This window comes from Mobula birostris, chromosome 19 (genome assembly GCF_030028105.1).
Source record: "Mobula birostris isolate sMobBir1 chromosome 19, sMobBir1.hap1, whole genome shotgun sequence".
NCBI lineage: Eukaryota > Metazoa > Chordata > Chondrichthyes > Myliobatiformes > Myliobatidae > Mobula > Mobula birostris.
The window spans coordinates 51,604,063-51,630,689 of record NC_092388.1 but is presented as its reverse complement, the minus strand read 5'-3'; the positions used below and the strand labels follow the sequence as shown (position 1 = coordinate 51,630,689).

Sequence of the window (26,627 nt, the reverse complement as noted above, 5' to 3'; positions counted from 1 at the left end):
GTCCCCACCTATCACCCCACCAGCCTCCGGGTCCAACATATTATTCTCTGTAACTTCCACCACCTCCAACGGGATCGCATTGGAGGCTACCCAGACAGAATATAAGGTGTTGCTCCTCCAACCTGAGTATGGCCTCTTCACAACAATAGAGGAGGCCATGGATTGACATGTTGGAATGGGAATGGGAAATGGAATTAAAATGGGTGGCCACTGGGCGATCCCGCTTTTTCTGGCAGACAGAGCATAGGTGCTCTGTGAAGTGGTCTCTCAATCTACCAAATCTCAATTACCAAAATACTAGCCATTTGGTGAAAATAGGTGATTTGCTTCCTCACACATAAACAGCATGCCATATATTTTCTGAGTCACAACCAAAGCCAGTGCACTCAGTTTGACAGTAAATATTTACATAGACATTCATCTTTGCTCATACTTTATGATCAGGCCTTGAGTTTTCAAGTTCAAGAATGCCTTAGATATGTTGACAGTGATAATATGGTCAGCTGTTCTCTTAAACAGTTTGAACATTTTCTCAGGTGGCCACTGCCCTACTGTATATGTAAGACTCTGGCCTCATTACATTAAACCATGAGTGACCAGAGAGCATTGCATAATTTGCCGGAGTAACTCATCAGGTCAGGCAGCATCTATGGAGGAAAATGAACGGTTGACATTTCGGGTTGAGCCCCTACATCAAGACTGAAAAGGAAGTTTGCAGAAGTGTGAATAAAAAGGTAGGGGGAGGAGGAGGACCAAGAGCCGGCAGATGATAGGTGAATCCAGGTGAAAGGAGCAAGGTAGGTATGTGGGTAAGGGATGGGAGAGTTGGGGGGGGGGGGAGAGAGGAATGATGTGAGAAGCTGGGAGGTGTAGGTGGAAGAGGCAAAGGTCTGAAGAAGAATTCTGATACGCGAGAACAATAAACTTTGGAAGGGAAGGAGGTGGTGAATCAGAAAGAAAAAGTGTGGGAGATGGTGAGGTGAAGGTGGGGAGGGGAAGAGGAGGAATAAAGGGGCCTTAGGCATATGGGAAAACAAAGGGAAATAGAGTTGAGTTGTCGTTGGAAGTTAGAGGTCAATGTTGATGTTCTCGGGTTGGAGACCACCAACTTGGAATATGAGGTGTCACTTCTCAGGGATATCCTGGCTGTTTTGCAGACTGAGTGAAGATGCTCAAAAAAGCAATACCCCAGCTGGAATGAGGTTTCACCAGTGTGGACGAGGCTGAATCAAGAGCACTGGATGCGATAAAACACCAATGGATTCACATGTGAAGTGTTGTATTCCATCTGAGTTCTAGAGTTCCTCCAGCATTTTGTGTCTGTTGCTCCAGATTTCTAGCACCTGCAGTCTCTCTTGTGTCTTGTGTGACCAGAGAGCCACCTTCGTCATATAGGAGGCACTATTGCCAGTTTGTATGGAGTAAGGTTCCATAATGTGGAAATGACTTTATATCTGTTTCAGTGATGTTGTTCAGTGAGGATTTAGTGTGAGCTCCCTGGATCTTTTTCAAATGGTTCCATGACTGCCTGAATTTAATATTTCATCCAGTAGACAGCATCTTCAGCAGTAGAGCATTTATTTAATACGGCAATGTCAGTTTACGTTTTTGTTGGCAAATCTGTATAGGGCTTGCTGAAACTTCTGACTTAGATGTGAGAGCACATATGTTGAATGGAAGCTAACATCTAAATTATTCGTGTTACATTGGCACATGGGAGTGGATCACTGAATTGCCCTTATGACACTGGCTAGATTTCAACATCTTATGATACTAAATTCTCCACCAGCCTCACTCTGCAGCCAGTAACTCATGACCTGTGACAAAGCTGATTTCCTCCACTTGCTCCAGAGTCATAGTGAACAGAGGGACAGGCTCTGTAAACTCAAAGTGGGCATGGATGATTCCATTCCGCCTGTGAGTGCAAAATGTATTTAGGATATATTAGTTTTAGGTATAAAGCATGTGGCCTCAACTCAGTTCCTTCTTAGAAATTGCATGGCAAACCAGCAAAGGAGAGTGAGGCGTGCAAGGGCTACATATTCTTTCTCCCTGCAGCCTCTGCCTCAGTAAAACAGCCAATATCATCAAAGACTGCACCCACTCCAGTCATTCTCTCCTCACCTTCCCATCGGGCAGAAGATACAAAAGCCTGAAAGCATGTACCACCAGACTCAAGGACATCCTCTGTCCCACTGTTAAGAGTATTGAATGGTAAGATGGACTCTTGATCTCACAATCTACATCATTATGACCTTCACCTTATTGTTTACCTACACTACATTTTCTCTGCAACTGTAATATTTTATTCTGCACTCTGTTATTGTTTTACCTTGTACTACCTCAATGCATTTTTGCAATGAATTAATCTGAATGACTAGCCTTCAAGACAATCAGGATCAGAATCAAATTTATTGTCACTGACATACTGTAGTCATGAAACTTGTTGTTTGCAGAAAGTTACAAAATAAATAAAAAGTCAAATAATGATGTAGTGTTCATTGGTCAATGGACCTTTCAGACGTTTGATCGTGGCGCTGTTCTGTAAATATTGAATGTTGGTCTTCAGGTTCCTGTACCTCCTCCCTGATGGTAGTAAGGTGAAGAGGGCATATCCCAGATGGTGAGGGTCTTTAATGACGGATGCTGCTTTCTTGGAGATGATAGTATGATAGTAGGAAACATTGTGCCCATAATGGAAATGGCTGAGTCTGCAACCTCTTGCAATTCTGTGCATTGGAGCCTTCATACTAGGCTCTGATGCAACCAGTCAGAATGCTGTCCATGATACATCCATAGAAATTTGCTAAAATCTTCGGGGCACACCCAATCTTCTCAAACTCCTAATGAAGTATATCCACTGGCATGCCTTCTTTGTGACTGCTCAATACATTGGGCCCAAGATAGATCCTTTGAGGTGTTGATGTTGAGGAACTTGAAGCTGCTCAGCCTTTTTCTGACTGAACGCTCAATGAGGACTGGCATGTTGTCTCCAATTTCCCTTTCTTGATATCCATTATCAGTTATTTGATCTTGCTGAGATGAGTGCAAGGTTGTTGTTGCAGCACCACTCAGCCAGTCAATATATCTCCTTCTACATGCCATCATGTAGCCATCTGAATGATTTTCACTGTGTGTCAATACATGTGACAACAATAAACCAATTTACCCCTATATGTCCATTGTGCGAAATGGGTGTAAGCTGTGGGGTGGAGGGGGTGGGGGAAGGAGTGCGCGGTCCTTGAATGATCCATTCTACTATGTTGGTTTGCCATGCCTTTTTTGAGAGGGAACTACAGACAGGCCACAACGCTTCCTTCCTGAAACTGAATACATTTTGCATATGCTACTATGTACAATTTTGTTTACTTTCCCCTGTATTGCAATAATTATTGTACCAGATGGATTCCAGGATGGTTTCCATTGTTAAGTAATCTTGGCATCGCATCATTCCTCTTCTCCACTCAAATGTGCCAGTGCAATAAAAACATGAAACTTTAGCATGGATTCTTTGTTGACATTTCTGGCATGCAAACACAAAACTTGCACTACCAGGATCTTCTCACATTTTGAGGCACCAGAAAATGATGAGATATAGTAAAGATATACAGTATTGCATACCTTGAATTGTTTACTTTCAGGTTGTGAACAATGAATAAAAGCCACAGACCTGGGACTGACTGATGTGAATCTAAATCCAAACTCCTGCTAGTATGGCCTGATGTTATCTAAATAATTTTTTGTCTGGAGCTAATTTATCCACTCAATGCTCTTCACTGGATATTTGGAATTGCTTGGGTATGGGTGCTGGGGGAGAATGTTAAGATTTATAAACAAAAACACAACTTCAAAAAGTTAGAACGAAAATCCAACAGCTCTTGTGGACTGTTGACTTGTAGACTCTTAGATACATGGGAGTCATACAGCAAAGGAGTAGTCCCTTCAGGCACTGTGTCCCTATTAACCATGGAAACAATCCCATTTTCCTCCCAACGTCCCCAGCAACAACTATACCCTGCCTCAGAGGTTTAGGCAATTGTGTTAATATGCAGCAAAGTACCTACACGATTGTCTTCTACCCACTATAAATGGCCTTTGTTACATATAGCAAAACAGCCATGAGCATTTGTTTTGCAACTTAGATGGCCCTTCACAGAAGCCTGAGCAAACTAATGAAAGAGGTGAAAGGGTGGGTAATCAAGAAGCATGTCTAAAAATCTCCCCGAATCGGTGTTTGGAGTGTTAATGGACAGAGGTTCAGGGAGGGCACCTGTGCAACTGAAGGCAAGGTCACCAGCAGTTGATTAAAGAGAGAGGATGTAGAAGAAACCAGAGCGAGCAGAAATGTTAGTATAAGGGAGCTGTAGGAGTGAAGATGATTACAAAGATTGTGAGGATGTATTGCAAATTTCAGATGTTGATATTTCAAAAGCAAATGGTTACCAGAGATGGTGTGGACTGATTAATTGTTATATACATTCTGAAAACAGTTTTGACAGCAGGGAGAGAATGGAAGTTGCAGCCAGACTTGACTAGCTATAATTGACTAGATATTGAATCAATTGAGCATAATCAGCCCTATTGAGCTGGATAAAAGTTTACATAGTATAATTTAAAATTTATGACACATAAAGAGGATATTGCTAATTGACTTGTTTACTGATTTGCCCACCGCTGAAACTACATAGCCTGTAATTCATCAGTGGTTTGTATGGGGTATCCAGGGAGAGGGAACAGCTCTGGTGAAAGGGCTTTTCATGTCCATTTCGGGGCAGCTCACTCACCTTTGGTCCCCACCAGACACTCAGCTCTCACCTGTGGATCCAAGTAGCTGTTTGCACGCGATAGTGGCCATACCTGGTACATCGCTTTGACCAGGCGGGCTAAACCAGGTGAGGGTAGCCAGCAAGCCTCATACCCTGGTGAGATAGGGACATGCCTGTCCCAGCATGCAAAATTGGCTCTGGCTGACTGGGTGGATGAGATCTACAGTAAGTTCTAATAGCCAGGAAAACGGTACTGCATCACTCCATAGAGAGCAAAGAGCATGACAAGGCATAGAAGATGTCATAGTCATCCACTGCAACCAAGGAAGACCCCAGTTTGTGATGCTTGTTTGTACCACTGGACCTGGACTTACTGAGAGTGGAACTGCCCCAGTGCAATGACTTTTCTTCTTTAAAAACTGTACTCCACAGGTTTCCTGTTATCATTGGACATGACTGAAACTACCACCACAACCACAATGCATCAGTTTAACTTTTCCTCCCTTTTCAAATAACAATCTATTATTTGCAATTCCAGTCTTTCATCTTCGAGGATTATAAAATCATTCTCTGGCCCTTTGCAATTTCCTGTCCTATTCCTCTTAATAAGATGGGATATTTTTCATTCATGTCAGGCGAATTATCCAGTTTTAAAGGTGCTAAACACCTTCACACATATTAATAGATACCTTCACACCTTCACATATATTAATAGATACCTTCACACCTTCACACGTATTAATAGATACCTTCACACCTTCACACATATTAATAGATACCTTCACAGCTTCACACATATTAATAGATATCTTCACACCTTCACACCTTCACACATATTAATAGATATCTTCATACCTTCACACATATTAATAGATATCTTCACACTTTCACACCTTCACACATATTAAAAGATACCTTCACACCTTCACACATATTAATAGGTACCTTCACAGCTTCACACATATTAATAGATATCTTCACACCTTCACACCTTCACACATATTAATAGATACCTTCACACCTTCACACGTATTAATAGATACCTTCACACCTTCACACATATTAATAGACACCTTCACACGTATTAATAGATATCTTCACACCTTCACACCTTCACACATATTAATAGATACCTTCACACCTTCACACGTATTAATAGATACCTTCACACCTTCACACCTTCACACATATTAATAGATACCTTCACACCTTCACACGTATTAATAGATACCTTCACACCTTCACACATATTAATAGACACCTTCACACGTATTAATAGATATCTTCACACCTTCACACCTTCACACATATTAATAGATACCTTCACACCTTCACACATATTAATAGATATCTGCACACCTTCACACATATTAATAGATATCTTCACACCTTCACACATATTAATAGATACCTTCACACCTTCACACGTATTAATAGATACCTTCACACCTTCACACATATTAATAGACACCTTCACACGTATTAATAGATATCTTCACACCTTCACACCTTCACACATATTAATAGATACCTTCACACCTTCACACATATTAATAGATATCTTCACACCTTCACACATATTAATAGATATCTTCACACCTTCACACATATTAATAGATACCTTCACAGCTTCACACATATTAATAGATATCTTCACACCTTCACACATATTAATAGATACCTTCACACCTTCACACATATTAATAGATACCTTCACAGCTTCACACATATTAATAGATACCTTCACAGCTTCACACATATTAATAGATATCTTCACACCTTCACACATATTAATAGATATCTTCACAGCTTCACACATATTAATAGATACCTTCACAGCTTCACACATATTAATAGATATCTTCACACCTTCACACGTATTAATAGATACCTTCACACCTTCACACATATTAATAGATACCTTCACAGCTTCACACATATTAATAGATATCTTCACACCTTCACACGTATTAATAGATACCTTCACACCTTCACACATATTAATAGATACCTTCACAGCTTCACATATATTAATAGATATCTTCACACCTTCACACGTATTAATAGATATCTTCACACCTTCACACATATTAATAGATACCTTCACAGCTTCACACATATTAATAGATATCACACCTTCACACATATTAATAGATACCTTCACACCTTCACACATATTAATAGATATCTTCACAGCTTCACACATATTAATAGATACCTTCACAGCTTCACACATATTAATAGATATCTTCACACCTTCACACATATTAATAGATACCTTCACACCTTCACACATATTAATAGATATCTTCACACCTTCACACATATTAATAGATATCTTCACACCTTCACACATATTAATAGATACCTTCACAGCTTCACACATATTAATAGATATCTTCACACCTTCACACGTATTAATAGATATCTTCACACCTTCACACATATTAATAGATACCTTCACAGCTTCACACATATTAATAGATATCTTCACACCTTCACACATATTAATAGATATCTTCACACCTTCACACATATTAATAGATACCTTCACAGCTTCACACATATTAATAGATATCTTCACACCTTCACACATATTAATAGATACCTTCACACCTTCACACATATTAATAGATATCTTCACACCTTCACACATATTAATAGATATCTTCACACCTTCACACATATTAATAGATACCTTCACAGCTTCACACATATTAATAGATACCTTCACAGCTTCACAGCTTCACACGTATTAATAGCATATAGAAGCCCTATGGCTCACCACATTTATGTTACCTGTTTTCCCTACCTTCCAAATCCCATTTACCTGTACTAAGTCCATAGCCTTCTGTGTGTTGGAGAATCAGAACTTGTCTAGACAGTTCTCAGATGTTGTGACGGCACCTTTAGGCAGCAAATTCCAGACTCCAACCACCCTCTGTGAGAATGTTCCTCCTCATATCTTCTCTACACCTTACACCACTCATCTTAAACCTATGCTCGCTTGTCTTAAACAGCCCCACCATTAAGAAATGTTTCTACCATGTACTCTAACTATTCACAAATTTATATACCTACTGTATATTAGGTCAAGCTTCTCCGTCCTCCACTGCAGAGAAAATAAACAAGGCTTATGCTACTTTTCCTTATAACCATAATGCTCCAGTCCAGGCACCAACCTGGTGAACACTCTACAGCACAACTTCAACACTTCCTCTTTTGTGAGGGCAGATGCAAAATATTCTTTCAGAACTTTATCCAAATCTTCCACATCCATACCTTTTTACCCTAATAATGTTTACTCTTTTCTTGTATTCTGTTCACTAGTATTCATAAAAACGTCTTTGAATTTTCTTTGAATTTATTTGCTGTTTTTTTTTGTTGCATTTTCTTTCTTTGGTTGCCTCACCTACACTTTCTATGGTCTTTCAGGTTTTATGATCCTGGTGTCAGAGTTAAGCTTTCCTTTTTTAACTTATACTACCTTGTCATTGAGGAGGCTCTAGATTTGGCTTATGCATTCTGATACCCTTTGTAGAACCATGTGTACTCTGAATCCTTGTATCTCCTCGCTAAATGCTTCTTGTTTTAAGATTGGTTTAATTTGAAATGGTAGTTTCCAATGTATCTTGGAAATCAATTCTTGGTCCAGTAACTTTGGCTAGATGCCAACTGAGAACATTGACTCCTACTTTATTTGATCTTTTTCCATAGCTATTTAAAATCCAAACAAATTTTGATCACTGCTATACCACAAACTACTCTTTTCACTGATACTTGTATGCTTGTGCAGTTTCCTTCTGAGAAATTAAAATCCTGAACTGCCCCCACTCTTGATGGGTTTGCTACATACTGGCTAAAAACATTGCAAAGTTACACTTAAATAATTTTATGCCCTTTTTTTTACACTGACTGAATCATTGTATATATTACAGTGATTGTAATATCCCTCAAATATTGCCCTGTGGAGGGAAATGGACAATTGACCTTTTCGGTCAAGACTCTTCATTTGGAATGGTCTCAATCCAAAATGTTAACTGTCCATTTCCCTCCATATTGTTGCCTCATCTGCTGAGTTCCTCAAGCTCCTTTGTGTGTTGCTCCTGATTCCTGCATCTGCAATGCTGTCTGTCTATTATTGCTCTAATGCTTTTGCATGTATCAGAAATTTACTCTTGTATCTCCCTATGGCTGACTGGAAGTCCACAATACATTCCCAAGAGAATGAATACCCTTTTTGTTTTAAAAAACAACGAACATCATCAGTTTCATTGAACCCTGCGTACAAACTGAGGACAAAGGAGTGATTGTGCGATATCCATAGGCATAGAGAATAATTCATGAGTTTCAGGATGGATGGTTATGAACCTGGGAGTTGATAAGGAGCTCAGAATTCTTGGAGAAGAAGATAAGATGTGTTTGCAGTTAGTGAGGATATAAGAGCAGATTTTTTTTTTGTTGCCATTTGAATGATACTGTACTTTGGAAAATGAGGGAAACTTTTAATCAGAAGTCAGAACAAAGATGAGTTGTTCAGTTTTAATAGTTCACAAAGGGTAGCTTGAAATGATATGCTTCTGCATTACTGTATTGTTTGCCTTTTATCCATCATTAATTATTATTATTATTATTTAGTTTGATTAGAATATTAAAATTACACCATGGTAATCAGTAATGGCAGATCCTTCACTGGTGCAAGGATAATGGGAGTGTTTGTCTTAGCTTGTATACTCTGAATCATCAAAACTTACAGCTTTATTACATTGAAAATGTTTACTCACTGCCCTGAGAAACTGAGTGCTAGCCACCTAGAGTTATCGTTTTAGCAGAATTAAATGGACTCTAATGGCCTTCTTTAAATTAGATCCACTAATATATATGGGGTACCAATGAGCGATCTTGAACTACCAAATTCCAACTCAGATGATTTTTTTAAAAGAAATATTCAAATTATTCTTTCTTTTCAATTACTTTTATTTTATAGAAAACAAGTCTGTGTTAAATGAGATAGATTTTGATTCAGTGGTCTTGATTTGGTGCCTTTGATATGAGACATAAATTCAAACACAGTCGTCACTATTATTGTGGATTTGAACTCATCAAATCCAAGCTGATCTGCAATCACCCACTTACTATCACCTAATCCTACACTCATCTCATTTTATTCTCCCATTTTCCCATCAACTCTGCCTAGAGTTCACCACTCATCTATACACTTGATGTAATTTACAGTGATATCAGACTTTGGGATTAAACTTTAATCATCCTGTTGATTTCTGAGGAATCCAGAACACCTGGAGCAGTGTTTCCCAACCTTCTTTAAGCCCATGCCCCCCAAAGAACTTTCATATTTGCCAATGCCCATATACTTTCTGGTACCCCCATAGTGTAAAAGCATGTCTGACATATGTTAACCTGGAAAAATCATTCAGCTTTAAATTTTTATTTGTCTTTAAACCTAGCTTACACAGTACCTGTGCACTGTACAGCAGTATCGATATCAATGTGATCCTAGAGCTTGATGGCTTTTAGCAAGAGTTGAAATACCTGGTTCAAGTTGTCACAGCAAAAGCCTTCAGTCACCATGTGTAATAATGTCCAAGCAGTTTCTGTTTTTTTGCGAATATATGATTCACTGCACTGGAGCCTCTTTCAACAAAGTAGGAATGGGAATGCAATGACGAGCAGTTTGGCTCTTCTCTAAAGACCAAGAAACTTCATATGACAGTGTAGCCACGTACCACAAAAGCCACATTTTTGAAAAGCATTTTTGCTTCTTCATCATTCTGAATTTCGATAATTTCTTCTTGCAAGCCCTCTTCCTGTTCTTCCACCTTACAAAGAAATGGGTTAATTACCCAGTCTGGAATTTCCAGATTGTTCAAATACCTGAATCAATTTTGAAAATCCTTCTTCAGTGTCTGCAGGTGTAAGCAGTACTCCTACAAATCACCATCTGTGAATGAGAGTGCCACACTTTCAATGCAGGGATACTGTGAGAACATTCTTTTCCCAATGTTTTGCTTATACATTTCCAATTTTCTGATAAAAGTGGGCTTTGTACTTTTTTACTTGGATTAAGTTGAAATTCTCAACCTGCAGTTTCATATTTAGAGTGTTCATTTTGACATACAGATTGGCTAGGTATGCCACATCTCCATGTAGAAGTTCAGTCTTGTTTCCTAAGCTCTTGTCAACTTTGAGCATAAATCCAACCACAGTGTCAAAAGGATCAAAGAAACATTTTAAGCAGCAGCCTTTTGACAGCCAATACACTTCAATGTGAAGGAGCAAGCATTCAAACTCTTCATCATTACCTTGACATATCTGGCATAATATTCTGCTATTTAATGGATGAGCTTTAATTTGGTTGATAGCCGATATTACAATAGTCATGCTTCATGAAAGTCATAGGCTGAGGTTTTCGGCTGCAAGATGTTGACGATGAATTACAAACAGACTTGGAATTTCTATTTTCATAAATGCCACTAAGCTAGCATAGCAACTTGTCATATATGGTGCTCCATCTGTGCACAAGAAATTATGTTCCTAATCGGAATACTTTTATCCTCAATATATATTTGAGCTCGTCGCAGATTGACTCTCCTTTGATATTTGTTTCTAACTTTTTATGAAACAGAATCTCTTCAAAAACTTTTCCATTTTTGACAAACTACATATGCCATTAGCGAAAAAGGTCATTTTCAGCTTCCTTGGCAAAGGACTCAAGTGTGCAATGCTTTTCAAATGCTTCTTTCATCTTCTGGAACTGAGTAATACCATGAGCAGCCTCTTCAGGGTGTCTTTTACAGAAGTGTTCCTGCAATCTTGATGGTTTCATGGCTTCATTAGACAGTATGGTATTACAAATAAGACACATGGGGCTAATTTATGCATCCCCAGTAATGTCTGGTTGGCAAGGTTGGGTGAGATTGCCGAGTTTCAGATGCATTGTGACGATGAGTGCCCACCGTCAGCAGAGCTCCTGTGTTCCCGTGCCTCATCCTTTTTTCTTTGGAAGTGCCTGCTCTACTCATTGTCGCTCAGGTGTTGTGACTCAAGTTAGGATGCTGTTCCCCCCCCCCAAGAATCTTGAACACCCTTCAATGACTTCTATTTCCCCTAACATCCCCCTGTTGGGAATCACTGACCGAAAGAAAACACACAGTTTCACTAAGAGAATGTGTAACTTCCGCATAGATCATGGCACCTGAGGTCAGGATGTAATCCAGGAGCGGTGAGGCAGCTGCTCTGTGCTACTCTTGAACATAGAACAGTACAGCACAGGAATAGGCTCTTTGGCTCTCAACGTTGTGCCAAACCAGCTAGAAAGCTAATCAAAAACTCCCTAACACTAATCCCTCCTACCTACAGCAATTCCATATCCCTCCATCTGCCAATCCAAATGTCTCTTAAAAGCCTCTAATGTATTTGCCTCTATCACCATACCAGGCAGCGCATTCCAGGTATCCTGGACTCTCTGAGTAAAAAACTTACCTCTCACATCCCCCTTGAACCTAGCCCCTCTCACCTTCAATGCACGCCCTCTGGTATTAGACATTTCAACCCTGGGAAACAGATACTCTGAACACTCTATCTATGCCTCTCATAATCTTATAAACATCTATCAGATCTCCATTTAGCTCCAACGCTCCAGAGAAAACAACCAAAGTTTTTCCAGCCTCTCATGACAGCACAGGCCCTCTAAACCAAACAACATCCTGGTAAACCCCTTCTGCACCCTCCCCAAAGCCTCAACATCCTTCCTATAGTGGAATGCCCAGAAGTCCTATGCAATACACCAAATGAGGCCTAAACAGAATTTTATAAAGTTGCAACACAGCCACCTGACTTTTAAACCCAATGCCTCGGTTAATAAAAGCAAGCATTCCATAAGCCTTCATAACCACCTTATCGACCTACGTAGCCACTTTCGACGAGCTATGAACTTGGATCCCAAGATCTCTCTGCTCAGCAACACTGCTTCATCTTTGTCCTCTAAACACCCTAACGTATTTATACACTGGGCACTGATCTCCTGGTCCTCCATTTCCTTTTCTTTGGTAAATACTATAGCAAGGTACTCAGTAAGTACCTCACTCACATTCTCTGCAACCAAGCAAGTGTTCTACCCTTTATCCATGAGTGGTCCCAGCCTCTCCCTAGTTATCCTCTTGCTCTTGATGTATGAATGCAAAGCCTTAGGATTGACCTTAATTCTACTTGCCAAGGACTTTTCAAGGCCCCTCCGGGCTTTCCTAATTCCCTTCTTTAGTTCTTTTCTGGCTTCTTTATACTCCTCGTGTTCTTCGTTTGATCCTAACTTCCAAAGCTTTACATACTTCCCTTTTTCTTCTTGACTAAATTCATCACCTCTCTGGACATTCAAGGTTCTCTTATCTTTCCATTCCTGTCCTTCCTTCTAACAGGAACATACCTTTCCTGTACTCTGTGTAATTGATTTTTAAACACCCTCTGCATGTCTGATGTGAACTTGCCAGGGAAAAGGTATTCCCAATTAAGCTTCTTTATTCCTACCTAATGCCTCATAATTTGCCGAACTCCAATTTAAAGCTCTCTCACAAGGGCCATACCTTTTGTTATCTATAGCTACCTTGAAAGCTAAGGAGTTGTGGTCACTGTTCCCTAAATGTTCACCCACTGAAAGGTCAGTCACCTGGCCAGGCTCATTACCCAACACAAGGTCCAGTACAGCCCCTCCCCTCATTGGACTATTCACATATTGATTTAATATGGATACACTTAACAAATTCTGCCCCATCTAAACCTCTTGCATTAAGGCGGCCCCAGTTTATACGAGGGAAGTTGAAATCCCCCACAACAACAACCATAATATTTTTACACTTTTCCTTAATCTGATCACATATCTGTTCCTCAATGGTTATTAGGGGGTCTGTAGTACAATACCATCAGTGTGATTGTACCCTCCCTGTGCCCTTCCATATGGACACCCCTCCATTATGTCTCCCTCGAGTGCAGCTGTGATATTGTCCCTGAATAGTAGTGCAATTCCACCTCCATCTCTTTTACATCCTCGTCTATATTTTCTAAAACTTCAAAAAGCTGGTATATTAATCATCCATTCCTGCCCCTCTCTTAACCAAGTTTCAGTAATGGCTACACATCATAGTTCCATGTACTGATCCATACTCTATGTTCATCACGCTTACCCATAATACTCCTAGAATTAAAACACACATACCTCAAACTATCCAACCTTCTTTTCCTACATGTGTTCAGTGGGCAAAATTTATGGAAGAAATGGAGAATTTAAGGATGATTGATTGTTACAATTATTCATAAGTAATTGGTGGGTCCCAGAGCAAATGATATTTGGGAATAAATCTAATAGAGCACCACAGATACGAATACTAAATATAATAACTAGTTTATGCATGAAAAGACATAGATGACAGGCAGAATTTGCATAAGCTTGTGAAACAATGATGGCATAAGTTGACCCATTCCTTGTGGATGGAGACACATGAATCTGCAGATATGTAATCTAGAGCAAAAACAAATTTTAGGAGGAGCTCAGTAGATCAGGCAGCATCACTGGAGGAAGAGGGATGGTCACGGGATCTTGCCTGTGAAGATTTCATGTGGAAAAAGCAAGACAATACTTTTGTTCTTCTCTGACAAATCTACATTTTTTATATTAAGGCAATTTTTCTTCACAAAAGAGTTTAGAAACAATGGATCCATTATTTCCAAGTCTGAAATCAATTACCTTTCATAGAGTTGTATTTGAAAGAAGGAAGTAAAAAGCATCTTAAAGGTTAGGAGGAGAGATATTTTGGTGGGGGTGGGAAAAGGAACGAGGGCATTTCAGAATTCAAGGAATAGCAATTAAAAGTTGTGCAAAGGAAACTGGGACACCTAGCAAGCTCAATCTGGAGGAATGCAGACTGTAAAGATAGCTGAAAACATAACGACATGAATTACAAGTAGGAAAAGGCCACTCATCTTTTGAGCCTGTTGTACTATTTCATAAGATCATGGGCTGATCTGAACTCTACTATTCCATAAGATAATGGGCTGATCTGAACTCTGCATTTCCATAAGATCATGGGCTGATCTGAACTCGGCATTTCCATAAGATCATGGGTGGAACTGAACTCTGCATTTCCATAAGATCATGGGCTGATTTGAACTCTGCATTTCTGTCCACCCCAGTAACCTTTCACCCTTTGTTTATTATAAATCTAGTGCACTCTAAAAATATTCAAAGGGTCTTCTTCTGCCTTTGTGAAAGAGTTTAAGAGACTTAAGATCATCTGAGAAAGAAAAAAATGTCACCCCATCTTTCTCTTAACTTGGTAATGTTTTATTTTAAGTAATGTGTTCTAATTCTAGATACCCCCAAAAGAGAATACAATCTCTCCATATCAAAAACCCTTAGGATCTTATGTTTCAATCATGTGCCATTTTATTCTTTTAACTCCAACTGAATAAGCTGAGACCACTTGAATTTCCCTCATAAGAAAACATACTTGTTCCCAGGTTTGAATCTATTGAATCATCTCTGAACTGCTTCCAATAGACTAACATTCTTCCTTAAATTATGAGACCAGAAGAAGTGGGCTTAGTTGAAGCACAAGTTCTCCAATGTATTTGCAATTAACAGTAATATTCCATCAATTTACTGCTGAGATAGGGATAAGGGAATCCATGGAAAGCTAGATTAAGTTCAAATTGAAAGAATTCTTGTCCTTAGCTATTGTACTACCCCATGAATCTCCATGTTCAGCACAGCATTCTCCGCAACTTCCACCATCTTCAACGGGATCTTACCACCAAGCACATCTTCACCTCCCCCACTCTGTTCTCTGCAGGGATTGCTGTCTCTGGGATTCCCTTGTCCGTTCTTCCCTCCCCACTGACATTCTTCCTGGCACTATCCCTGCAAGTGGAAGGAGTACTACACCTGCCCATTCACCTCCTCCCTCACCTTCATTCAGGGTCTCCAACAGTCCTTCCAGGTAAAATAACACCTTCACCTGCATACCTGTACTCTCAATGCTGCCTCCCCTACATTGGTGAAACCTGACATGGATTGGGGGACAGCTGTGTGGAGCACCTCCGCTCTGTCCATAACAAGCAGGATTTCCAGGTGGTGAATTATTTTAAATCCAATCCCCCACTCCCATTCTGACATGGTCTGCTTTACTGTGGCGATGAGGCCACCCTCAGGTTGGAAAAGCACACCTGGTAATTTTCCCTCCCCCTTCTTCCATACCTCACTCCAGCTGCCCTCTTAACTCAGCCTGTCACCTCCCTCTGATGCCCCATCCTTTCTCCCATGGTCAACTCTCCTCTCTTCTCTTGTAGGTATTTTCTTCTTCACCTTCTAGTTTCTCACTTTACACCCCACCGACCTGCGCTCACCTATCACCTTATCACTTGTACTCCTTCCCCTCCCCCCACCTTCCTATCGTGGCTCCTTCCTTTTTTCTTTTTAGTTCATATGAAGGGTCTTGGCCCGAAACGTCGCTTGTTTATTCCTTTCCATAAATGCTGCCTGCCCTGCTGAGTTGCTCCAGCTTTGTGTATGTGTTATTCTGGATTTCCAGCATCTGCTGAATCTCTTGGTCAATTTGCATATAGTACATTACGATTCAACCTTTTGCTTTCATAAATAGTTTTTATAATGAATTTTAACAGAAAACTTTAAAAAAACTGTGTGGGGAACTTTAAACGAGGAACGCATCAGTTCCACAGAAATCTTTCCTCCTCAGCAGAGGTGAACATCAATATTTAAATTACCGACAGAAGGAAGTTCTTTCCTTAACTTCCTGCTAATTCGCTACATTATGGGTGGAGGTAGGTCTGACGTGGTGTGCGTTGGTTTGGAAAGAGAACACCCCTCACTTAGCTCTTCAAAATAGTCTTTCAGGAAGTTGCAGATATATATTCCGCATCATATGGATAAATTATCTGAGGGATGACGCGCGGTTTCATTGCTTGTGGAGTTTGAACTATTGTGTGTAGTCTGTAGCTAAGCTGACACAGTTGAGAAGTGGCATTGTACGTGCGTTGCTTCAAACCGCAGTTTGGCTTCCATACCAGGATTAAAGAAAAAACAAGCGGCTTTCCTCAACTGTACTTTGGGGGTGGACTTCTCCTTGTTCAGAGGTAATGCATGTTAAAATCAAGCAGATTTAACGTGATCACTGTTAATTCTTACGCATTGTTTAAAAAATAAACAACAGGTAGATTGGCTAAGAGAAAGCCCCATACAGTTACTGGCTGCTAGGGGAGTTTTGCTTTTAGGCTTTGTGAGGAATCTCGGACATAGAATTTATGGATAAGGGCAAAATATTTTTAATGTTTTCTTTGAAGATATAACGTTGTTTCGCGCAGGACTGTTAAGATTTTAACAGGAGTTTCTCTACTGATAACATTCATATTTTTTAACTACGTAATAGTTGGAACTGAAAGTGTGTTGGCAAACTGAATAATTCAACTGACATCAGTATTTGATTGATAACGTCGATGTCTAGCCAAACTTGCTTCAAAGCAAAAGGTATGTTACAGACAGGTTAACTCGCAGTAGATTGTAGCCGGTGTTTCTGAACAAAATTAGATTTTAAGAAACGTAACTTTTTTAAAAAACTTGACTTTTACGAGCGACTGTACACATTTTCCCTCAGGTTGAGTCAAAATCATTGTAACTGGGGGTTTCAAATGCATTGCGTGCAGATTTAAGAGATTGATCAGATAATATTGCAGTGGCAGTAGTTGCTGCTACTAATATTTAGATGGGTTATGGGCGTTACTCAATTCGCATGTGATCTGGAAGATTAGTTGGTCTCAAAACTAATTGAATTTTCGGCTAAATTGAGTTCCAATGATGCGTATCGTTTATTTCACAGTTTACACGATGTAGTTACAAACAAAACAAGAAAAATGCTGGAAGTACAGTACACAGTTTACTTTTTCTCTCTCTAGAAGTGCTATTTGAACTGAAATGTAAACACAAAATGTTGCACAAGATTTTTAACCTTTGTTTTTAGAGCTGCAGAGTCTTAACAGGTTAGGAACAGACTCTTTGGAAACGGGCACTTTATCTCCATCTAGATGAGAGGAAAGAGAGGAAATTTCATTTGAATGTGGGAAAAGTGGAAGGTTCCTCGTGACAGTATTTGGGAGTGGCAGTGGCCTATGTGGTGGTTGTGCATCTCAGAGAAAAGCAATACTCATCTTAGTAAACAACATTGCTTCACTGTTTTAAATGTTCTACTTACCAAGAGAGTTCTCCTCCATGATCCTGGCCACAACGTGCATACTGCCAAAAGCCAACGTTAATCAGGCACTCGAGATATTGAATGCTGCCATCACCAAACAAGAAATAGCCAACCCTGATGCCTTCAATAAGGCTTATTTGAAGAAATCTCTGTCCCATTACCATCAACGTATGACCTGTAGCACCAGGGGTCCCAACACAGTGGATCACTATTGTGCTACATTTAGAAATGTTCACTGTTCAGTGCCTACACTGGATTTTGAGAAATCTGATTACTTGGCCGTCCTTCTCCTACTTGCATACGGGCAGGGGCTAAAGAGCAAGGCTCCAGAGATGAGAGCAACAAAGAGGTAGTCGCGGGAGGCAGATGAACGGCTATGGGATTGCTTCGAGTTGGTGGACTGGACCATGTTTCAGGACTTGTCGGAGGATCTGAATGAATACACATGGTTGTCACGCACTTTATAAAACAGCCATAGACAAGTGTGTTCCCACAAAGTCCTTCAGTCTTCTCCAATCAGAAGCCCTGGATGAACCATGAGATCCACAATCTGCTGAGGGCCAGATCAGTGGCATTCAGGTCTGGAGACCAAGTCAGCTGCAAGAGATACAGGTATGATCTTTGGAAAGCCATCTCTCATACAAAGTGGCAATTCTGAACCGAACTTGAATCACTGAAGGATGTTTAACACTGGTAAGGCTCCAGAACAGGGGGTCAGAGTTTGAGGATAAAGGGGAAGTCTTTTAGGACCGAGATTAGGAAAAACTTCTTCACACAGAGAGTGGTGAATCCGTGGAATTCTCTGCCACAGGAAACAGTTGAGGCCAGTTCATTGGCTATATTTAAGAGGGAGTTAGATATGGCCCTTGTGGCTATGGGGATCAGGGAGTATGGAGGGAAGGCTGGGGCGGGGTTCTGAGTTGGATGATCAGCCATGATCATAATAAATGGTGGTGCAGGCTCGAAGGGCCGAATGGCCTACTCCTGCACCTATTTTCTATGTTTCTATGTTTAAACGCTATTATCTCTTACAAATTAAAGCCAAGTGACATACGTTAGATGACAACAAAGCTTCGCTCTCAGATGATCGCAATGCCTTCTGTGATCAAAACATGGAGGAACCCTCATGAACTCCCCATAGCCCCTGATGACCCATTGATTTCAATCTCTGAGGCCAATGAAAGAGCATTGTTCAGGAAGGTGAACACACAGAAAACATATGGCCAGATGGGATACCTGGCCGAGTACTAAAGACCTGTGCTGATCAACTGGCTGCAGTGTTCACTGAGATCTTTAACCTCTTGCTTTGGCTTCAGTAATATCAGTGCTTAAGAAGAATGTGATAGCCTGCCTCTGTAACTATCATCTAGTAGCACTTTCATCCATAGTGATGCAGTGTTTTGAGGAGCTGGTGATGAAACATTAACTCCTGCCTGAGAAGTGATGTGGATCTGCTCCAATTTGCCTACCATCACAACAGGTCCATAGCAGATGCTATCTGAATGGCACTTCACTCAACTCTGGAACATTAGAATAGTGAAGATGCTTTTTATCAACTATAGCTTCACATTCAATATTATCATCCCCTCAAAACTAATCAATAAGCTTCAAGACCTTGGCCTCTATACCTCCTTGTGCAATAGGATCCTCAATTTACTCACTTGCAGACTCAGTCAGTTCAGATTGACAAAACATCTCCTCCACAATCTCCATTAGCACCGTTGCCCAAAACGCTGTGTGCTTAGCCCCTGCTCTACTCTCTTTGTACTTAGGACTGAGTGGCTAAGCACAGCTCCAGTGCCATATTTAAGTTTATTGATGACATGACTATCATAGGCTGAATTGAAGGTGATGATGAATCAGCACATAGGAGGGAGATTGCAAATCTGGCTGAGAAGTGCAGCAACAACAACAACCTCTCACTCAATGTCAGCAAGACCGAGGGGCTGATTATTGACTACAGGAGGAGGAAACCGAAGGTGCATCAGCCAATCCTCATTGGGGGATCGGAAGTGGGGAGGGCCAGCAACTTTAAATTCTTTGGTGTTAACACTTCAGAGGATCTGTCTCGCTGCTGCCATCAGGAAGAAAGTACAGGAGCCCCAGAACCCATACTACCAGGTTCAGGAATAGTTATTAGCCCTCAACCATCAGTCTCCTGAACCAAAGCGGATAACTTCACTCAATTTCACTTGTCCCATCATTGAAATGTTCCCATAACCAATTGGGCTCATTTTTACAGACTCTTCATCTCACAATTTCAATATATATTTATTTTTCTTTTGTATTTGTGCAATTTGTTGTCTTTTGCACATTGGTTGATTGTCCCTCCTGTTGGGTGCTGTCTTTCATTGATTCTGTTGTTTTTCTTGGATTTACTTTGTGTGCCTTCAGCCCACCATGTGCATACTGACTACTCATACATATTAATTCTATTTTCCCTTATATCTTCTATGCCTTGGCTTTTACAGTGGAATTTGAAATACAACTTAAATGTCATGAGACTGTCTACCTCCAGCATATCTTAAGATGGGTAACTCCAGATTCCGGATACCCTATGGGAAAGAAAAAAAATCTGATTACCTCTAAGCAAGCATCTTACACAAGGCTTAGACCTTTGCCCTCTGATTTGATACACCTTTGTTCGGGGAAAAAAGTTTCTCAGCTTCCACCCTACCTGCACCCCTGTATTTTGTGAACCTCAAACTGATTCCCTCCCAGCTTCTTCTAAATCCAAGAAACACAAACCCAGCTTATTCAGTCTCCCATCTTAACTGAATGCTTAGCACTCCATCCTCGGCCACACCTTGGTGAATCTCCCCTGCTGTCTCTCCAGATGCTGTTCTGATTGTAGTATGGTGGCCAGAAGAACTTTCTATTTTCCATTTAATGCTTTACAATTATTTTATAAAAATGCATCATAACTTCCCTGTTAATCTATACATATGTCCCATGTGTCTTAATCTTATCTATCTTCTATTCTGCTATCTCAAGGATCTTTTGATTGTACAGCAAGTTTCTTTATATTCTCCGGAGCCTTATCATTCATTGTGTGTATCCTACCCTTATTAATCTTCCCAAAGGTACATCATTTCACACCTACAAGGATTAAATCCCATTTGCCATTGCTCTGTTCACTTTTTTTAATCAATTCATCAATATCTTCTTGTCGTTTAAGACTGCTCTCAATATCATCATTTCCACCAGTTCTTAAGTCAAATTATCAACAAGTGTGACAATCAGGCGATGGTGGTGCTGGCAGCTATTGCTATTTGCTGCCGAAATCAGATAAGATTATTTCACCGAGCACTATCAGTTTTGCCCAGTTGCAACAGAGCGAGAAAGAAACAAAGGATATTTAGCAAGAAATACCATACATGACTCGCAATCTTTCACGCAGTTGGTTCAGCCGATGAAGTAATTTCGAAGGGTGGTTCTCATTGTGATGGAGTGTGGAGGTGGACATTTTCTGTATGTAGCCCGTCATAATTTGGAATGCATTACCAGAAAGGATAGTAAAAGGAGCTTTTGAAAGTGCAATAACTTTCAAAATACAATAGGATAAATACTTGAAAGGTTTAAAACCTCAAGTACAATGGAGTTAAAGACTGCCTCTGATTTCATGTTGCTGGATGTGTGCTGTTGTTAGAATCTGTCATGTGAAAATCAAGAACAATTGCATAGAAACTCTGTTCTGCTTCCTGCAGAAGGAAGCCTCTCACGCTGGGAATTCAGTGACATATTTAGAGGGAAAGAAATCATGATTTGACTGTTTATGCCAACATATAGAGTGCTGTACATAATGAGAGAATTTCAGATAAATTATGACAGTGTAACCTGGAGCAGCAGATTCCTCTGAAAAGCTGAAATTTGTCATACACAAGGAATGCTGTTTTTCTCAAGGTGAATGGAAGTGATTGTTTTTTGTGGTATAAACAGTGTTGTTTTTTCTTTAATGGAGGGGAGTAAATTAAATTTGTCATGGATTTCATTTTTAGCCTGGACAGGAATCAAGGTAATGTATGTGGAGAAGGGGTGGCAGACTGGTACAGCAAGTGGAGTGTTGCCTCAGCTCCAAGGATTTGAATTCAACACTGACTTCTGTTATCTGTGTGCAGTTTGCAGGTTTTCTCTGTGTTCATATTTTCATCTGGCTGTTCGAGTTTCCTCCCAGATCCCAGAGATGTCCAGGTTCACAGGTTCATTGGCCTCTCTTAAGCTGACTCTAGTATGAACAGGAGTGGTAGCAAATGGGAGTAGTTGGGAATGTGGAAAAAATAAAATGGGGTTACTGTAGGATGAGTGCAGATGTGTGCTTAATGATTGAGATGGACTTGGTGGATGAAGGCTCTGTCCCTGGCATCTCACCTCTCCACTCTTTCATTAAGAAAGAAGAAAGACTTGACCATGAATTCTGGTGTCACTGAAGTTGAAGCCAAAGGCTTACCCCGGCATAATTATAGGTGATATAAAACCAGGGGAAATTGATGTCTCTTGTAACTAGTGCACTCGGAATACAAATTCTTCTGTATATCCCAAAACTTTCACTTAATCTCCTTACCCATTTTGGCCTTAACAAACAAGTCAGCTGATTAATGGGGTCTTTATTATAGCAACACACATCAAAGTTGCTGGTGAACGCAGCAGGCCAGGCAGCATCTGCAGGAAGAGGTGCAGTCGACGTTTCAGGCCGAGACCCTTCGTCAGGACTAACTGAAGGAAGAGTGAGTAAGGGATTTGAAAGTTGGAGGGGGAGGGGGAGATCCAAAATGATTGGAGAAGACAGGAGGGGGAGGGATAGAGCCAAGAGCTGGACAGGTGATAGGCAAAAGGAGATACAAGAGGATCATGGGACAGGAGGTCTGGGAAGAAAGACAAGGGGGGGGGACCCAGAGAATGGGCAAGAGGTATATTCAGAGGGACAGAGGGAGAAAAAGGAGAGTGAGAGAAAGAATTTGTGCATAAAAATAAGTAACAGATGGGGTACGAGGGGGAGGTGGGGCCTTAGCGGAAGTTAGAGAAGTCGATGTTCATACCATCAGCTTGGAGGCTACCCAGACGGAATATAAGGTGTTGTTCCTCCAACCTGAGTGTGGCTTCATCTTTACAGTAGAGGAGGCCATGGATAGACATGTCAGAATGGGAATGGGATGTGGAATTAAAATGTGTGGCCACTGGGAGATCCTGCTTTCTCTGGCGGACAGAGCGTAGATGTTCAGCAAAGTGGTCTCCCAGTCTGCGTTGGGTCTCGCCAATATATAAAAGGCCACATCGGGAGCACCGGACGCAGTATATCACCCCAGTCGACTCACAGGTGAGGTGTTGCCTCACCTGGAAGGACTGTTTAGGGCCCTGAATGGTGGTAAGGGAGGAAGTGTAAGGGCATGTGTAGCACTTGTTCCGCTTACACGGATAAGTGCCAGGAGCGAGATCAGTGGGGAGGGATGGGAGGGACGAATGGACAAGGGAGTTGCGTAGGGAGCGATCCCTGCGGAATGCAGAGAGAGGGGGGGAGGGAAAGATGTGCTTAGTGGTGAGATCCCGTTGGAGGTGGCGGAAGTTACGGAGAATAATATGTTGGACCCAGAGGCTGGTGGGGTGGTAGGTGAGGACCAGGGGAACCCTATTCCTAGTGGGGTGGCGGGAGGATGGAGTGAGAGCAGATGTACGTGAAATGGGGGAGATGCATTTAAGAGCAGAGTTGATAGTGGAGGAAGGGAAGCCCCTTTCTTTAAAAAGGGAAGACATCTCCCTTGTCCTAGAATGAAAAGCCTCATCCTGAGAGCAGATGCGGCGGAGACGGAGGAATTGCGAGAAGGGGATGGCGTTTTTGCAAGAGACAGGGTGAGAAGAGGAATAGTCCAGATAGCTGTGAGAGTCAGTAGGCTTACAGTAGACATCAGTTGATAAGCTGTCTCCAGAGACAGAGACAGAAAGATCTAGAAAGGGGAGGGAGGTGTCGGAAATGGACCAGGTAAACTTGAGGGCAGGGTGAAAGTTGGAGGCAAAGTTAATAAAGTCAACGAGTTCTGCATGCGTGCAGGAAGCAGCGCCAATGCAGTCGTCGACGTAGCGAAGGAAAAGTGGGGGACAGATACCAGAATAGGCACGGAACATAGATTGTTCCATAAACCCAACAAAAAAGCAGGCATAGCTAGGACCCATACGGGTGCCCATAGCTACACCTTTAGTTTGGAGGAGGTGGGAGGAGCTGAAGGAGAAATTATTAAGAGTAAGGACTAATTCTGCTAGACGGAGTAGAGTGGTGGTACTATAAGCCTACTGACTCTCACAGCTATCTGTCTCCGCCACATCTGCTCTCAGGATGAGGCTTTTCATTCTAGGACGAGGAAGATGTCTTCCTTTTTTAAAGAAAGGGGCTTCCCTTCCTCCACTATCAACTCTGCTCTTAAACGCATCTCCCCCATTTCACGTACATCTGCTCTCACTCCATCCTCCCGCCACCCCACTAGGATTAGGGTTCCCCTGGTCCTCACCTACCACCCCACCAGCCTCTGGGTCCAACATATTATTCTCCGTAACTTCCGCCACCTCCAACGGGATCCCACCACTAAGCACATCTTTCCCTCCCCCCCCCCCCCCCGCATTCAGCAGGGATCGCTCCCTACGCAACTCCCTTGTCCATTTGTTCCCCTCCATCCCTCCCCACTGATCTCCCTCCTGGCACTTATCCGTGTAAGCGGAACAAGTGCTACACATGCCCTTACACTTCCTCCCTTACCACCATTCAGGGCCCCAAACAGTCCTTCCAGATGAGGCAACACTTCACCTGTGAGTCGACAGGGGTGATATACTGCGTCCGGTGCTCCTGATGTGGCCTTTTTATATATTGGCGAGACCCGACGCAGACTGGGAGACCGCTTTGCTGAACATCTACGCTCTGTCCGCCAGAGAAAGCAGGATCTCCCAGTGGCCACACATTTTAATTCCGCATCCCATTCCCATTCTGACATGTCTATCCACGGCCTCCTCTACTGTAAAGATGAAGCCACACTTAGGTTGGAGGAACAACACCTTATATTCCGTCTGGGTAGCCTCCAAGCTGATGGTATGAACATCGACTTCTCTAACTTCCGCTAAGGCCCCACCTCCCCCTCGTACCCCATCTGTTACTTATTTTTATGCACACATTCTTTTTCTTACTCTCCTTTTTCTCCCTCTGTCCCTCTGTATATACCTCTTGCCCATCCTCTGGGTTCCCCCCCCCCCTTGTCTTTCTTCCCGGACCTCCTGTCCCATGATCCTCTCGTGTCCCCTTTTGCCTATCACCTGTCCAGCTCTTGGCTCCATCCCTCCCCCTCCTGTCTTCTCCTATCATTTTGGATCTCCCCCTCCCCCTCCAACTTTCAAATCTCTTACTCTTCCTTCAGTTAGTCCTGACGAAGGGTCTCGGCCTGAAACGTCGACTGCACCTCTTCCTACAGATGCTGCCTGGCCTGCTGCGTTCACCAGCAACTTTGATGTGTGTAACTTGAATTTCCAGCATCTGCAGAATTCCTGTTTGGGGTCTTATGTTTACTCTGAATCTAATAATATTATGGCGGCTGATATGTGAAAATTATTGTGTCAACTAAGCTGCATGTCCTTTTGCAAAACAAATGTATTTATTACTGCCAGTTGGACCAGGAAGCAAATTGTGGAACTGTCGTCTTAAATGAGGGAACTTAAAAAGCTTACATGACTTTGGATATCTTGCACGAAGATCAGGAAACAAAATAGAGCTGTTGAAGCAAAAGTGGGAAAACTGGTTTGTTTATTACTACAGGCAAAGAGCAGGTGGATTCTAATACCTAAAAGCAGGTGTGTCACATTTTACAAATTCATAAGTGATATGACGCTGTATATATCAATAAAGTAACTGCAACTCTGTACTTGACCCCCCCACCCCCAGGTTATGACCTTAGAGGTTACAGAAATTTCACCATACTGAATTCACAAATTACTACCCAAAATTTTGAGATATGGAAATAAAACTTGGGGGGGGGGGAAGGTTGGTTTTGTGTGTGTGTGATTATTTCTCAAGATGCATTTCTGATGCATGTACAGATAATGTACCTTCATATTAAGGAAAATTGCAGTTGAGATGATTTTCGAGCAAAGCTTACCTTATGGAGTAATGCACACAAAATGCTGCAGGAACTAACTAAGTCAGGCAGCATCTATGGAGGGGAATAAACAGTAGAGGTTTCAGGCTGAGACCCTTCATCAGGATTGGAAAGGAAGGGGGCAGCAACTAGCAAAAGAAGGAAGAGGAAGGGTCAGGAGTATGTTGGCAGGTGATAAATGAGACCAGATGAGGGGGAAGGGGGATGAAGTAAGAACCTGGGAGAGGTAAAGGGCTGAAGAAGAAGGAATCTAATAAGAGAAGACAGCGGGCCATGGAAGAAAGGGAATGAGTTAATGAGGATGGCGATTCCTCTACCCTGATGGTGATGGTGAACTGGGCTTGTACTCGTTGGAATTTAGAAGATTGAGGGGGGATCTGATTGAAACGTATAAAATCCTAAATGGATTGGACAGGCTAGATGCAGGAAGATTGTTCCCGATGTTGGGGAAGTCCAGAACAAGG

The 26,627-nt window shown here is 41.5% G+C and overlaps 1 protein-coding gene across 1 annotated transcript in view; it reads left to right on the top strand.

Annotated features, from left to right (window-relative positions):
- Positions 1 to 16,625: 16,625 nt before the first annotated feature.
- Positions 16,626 to 26,627, top strand: part of LOC140212589 (E3 ubiquitin-protein ligase RNF144B-like) — a 62,614-nt gene continuing 52,612 nt past the window's right edge. The window contains exon 1 of the mRNA XM_072283567.1: positions 16,626 to 16,925. The gene's annotated coding sequence lies outside the window, so the exon portion shown is untranslated. The remainder of the gene's footprint in view (positions 16,926 to 26,627) is intronic.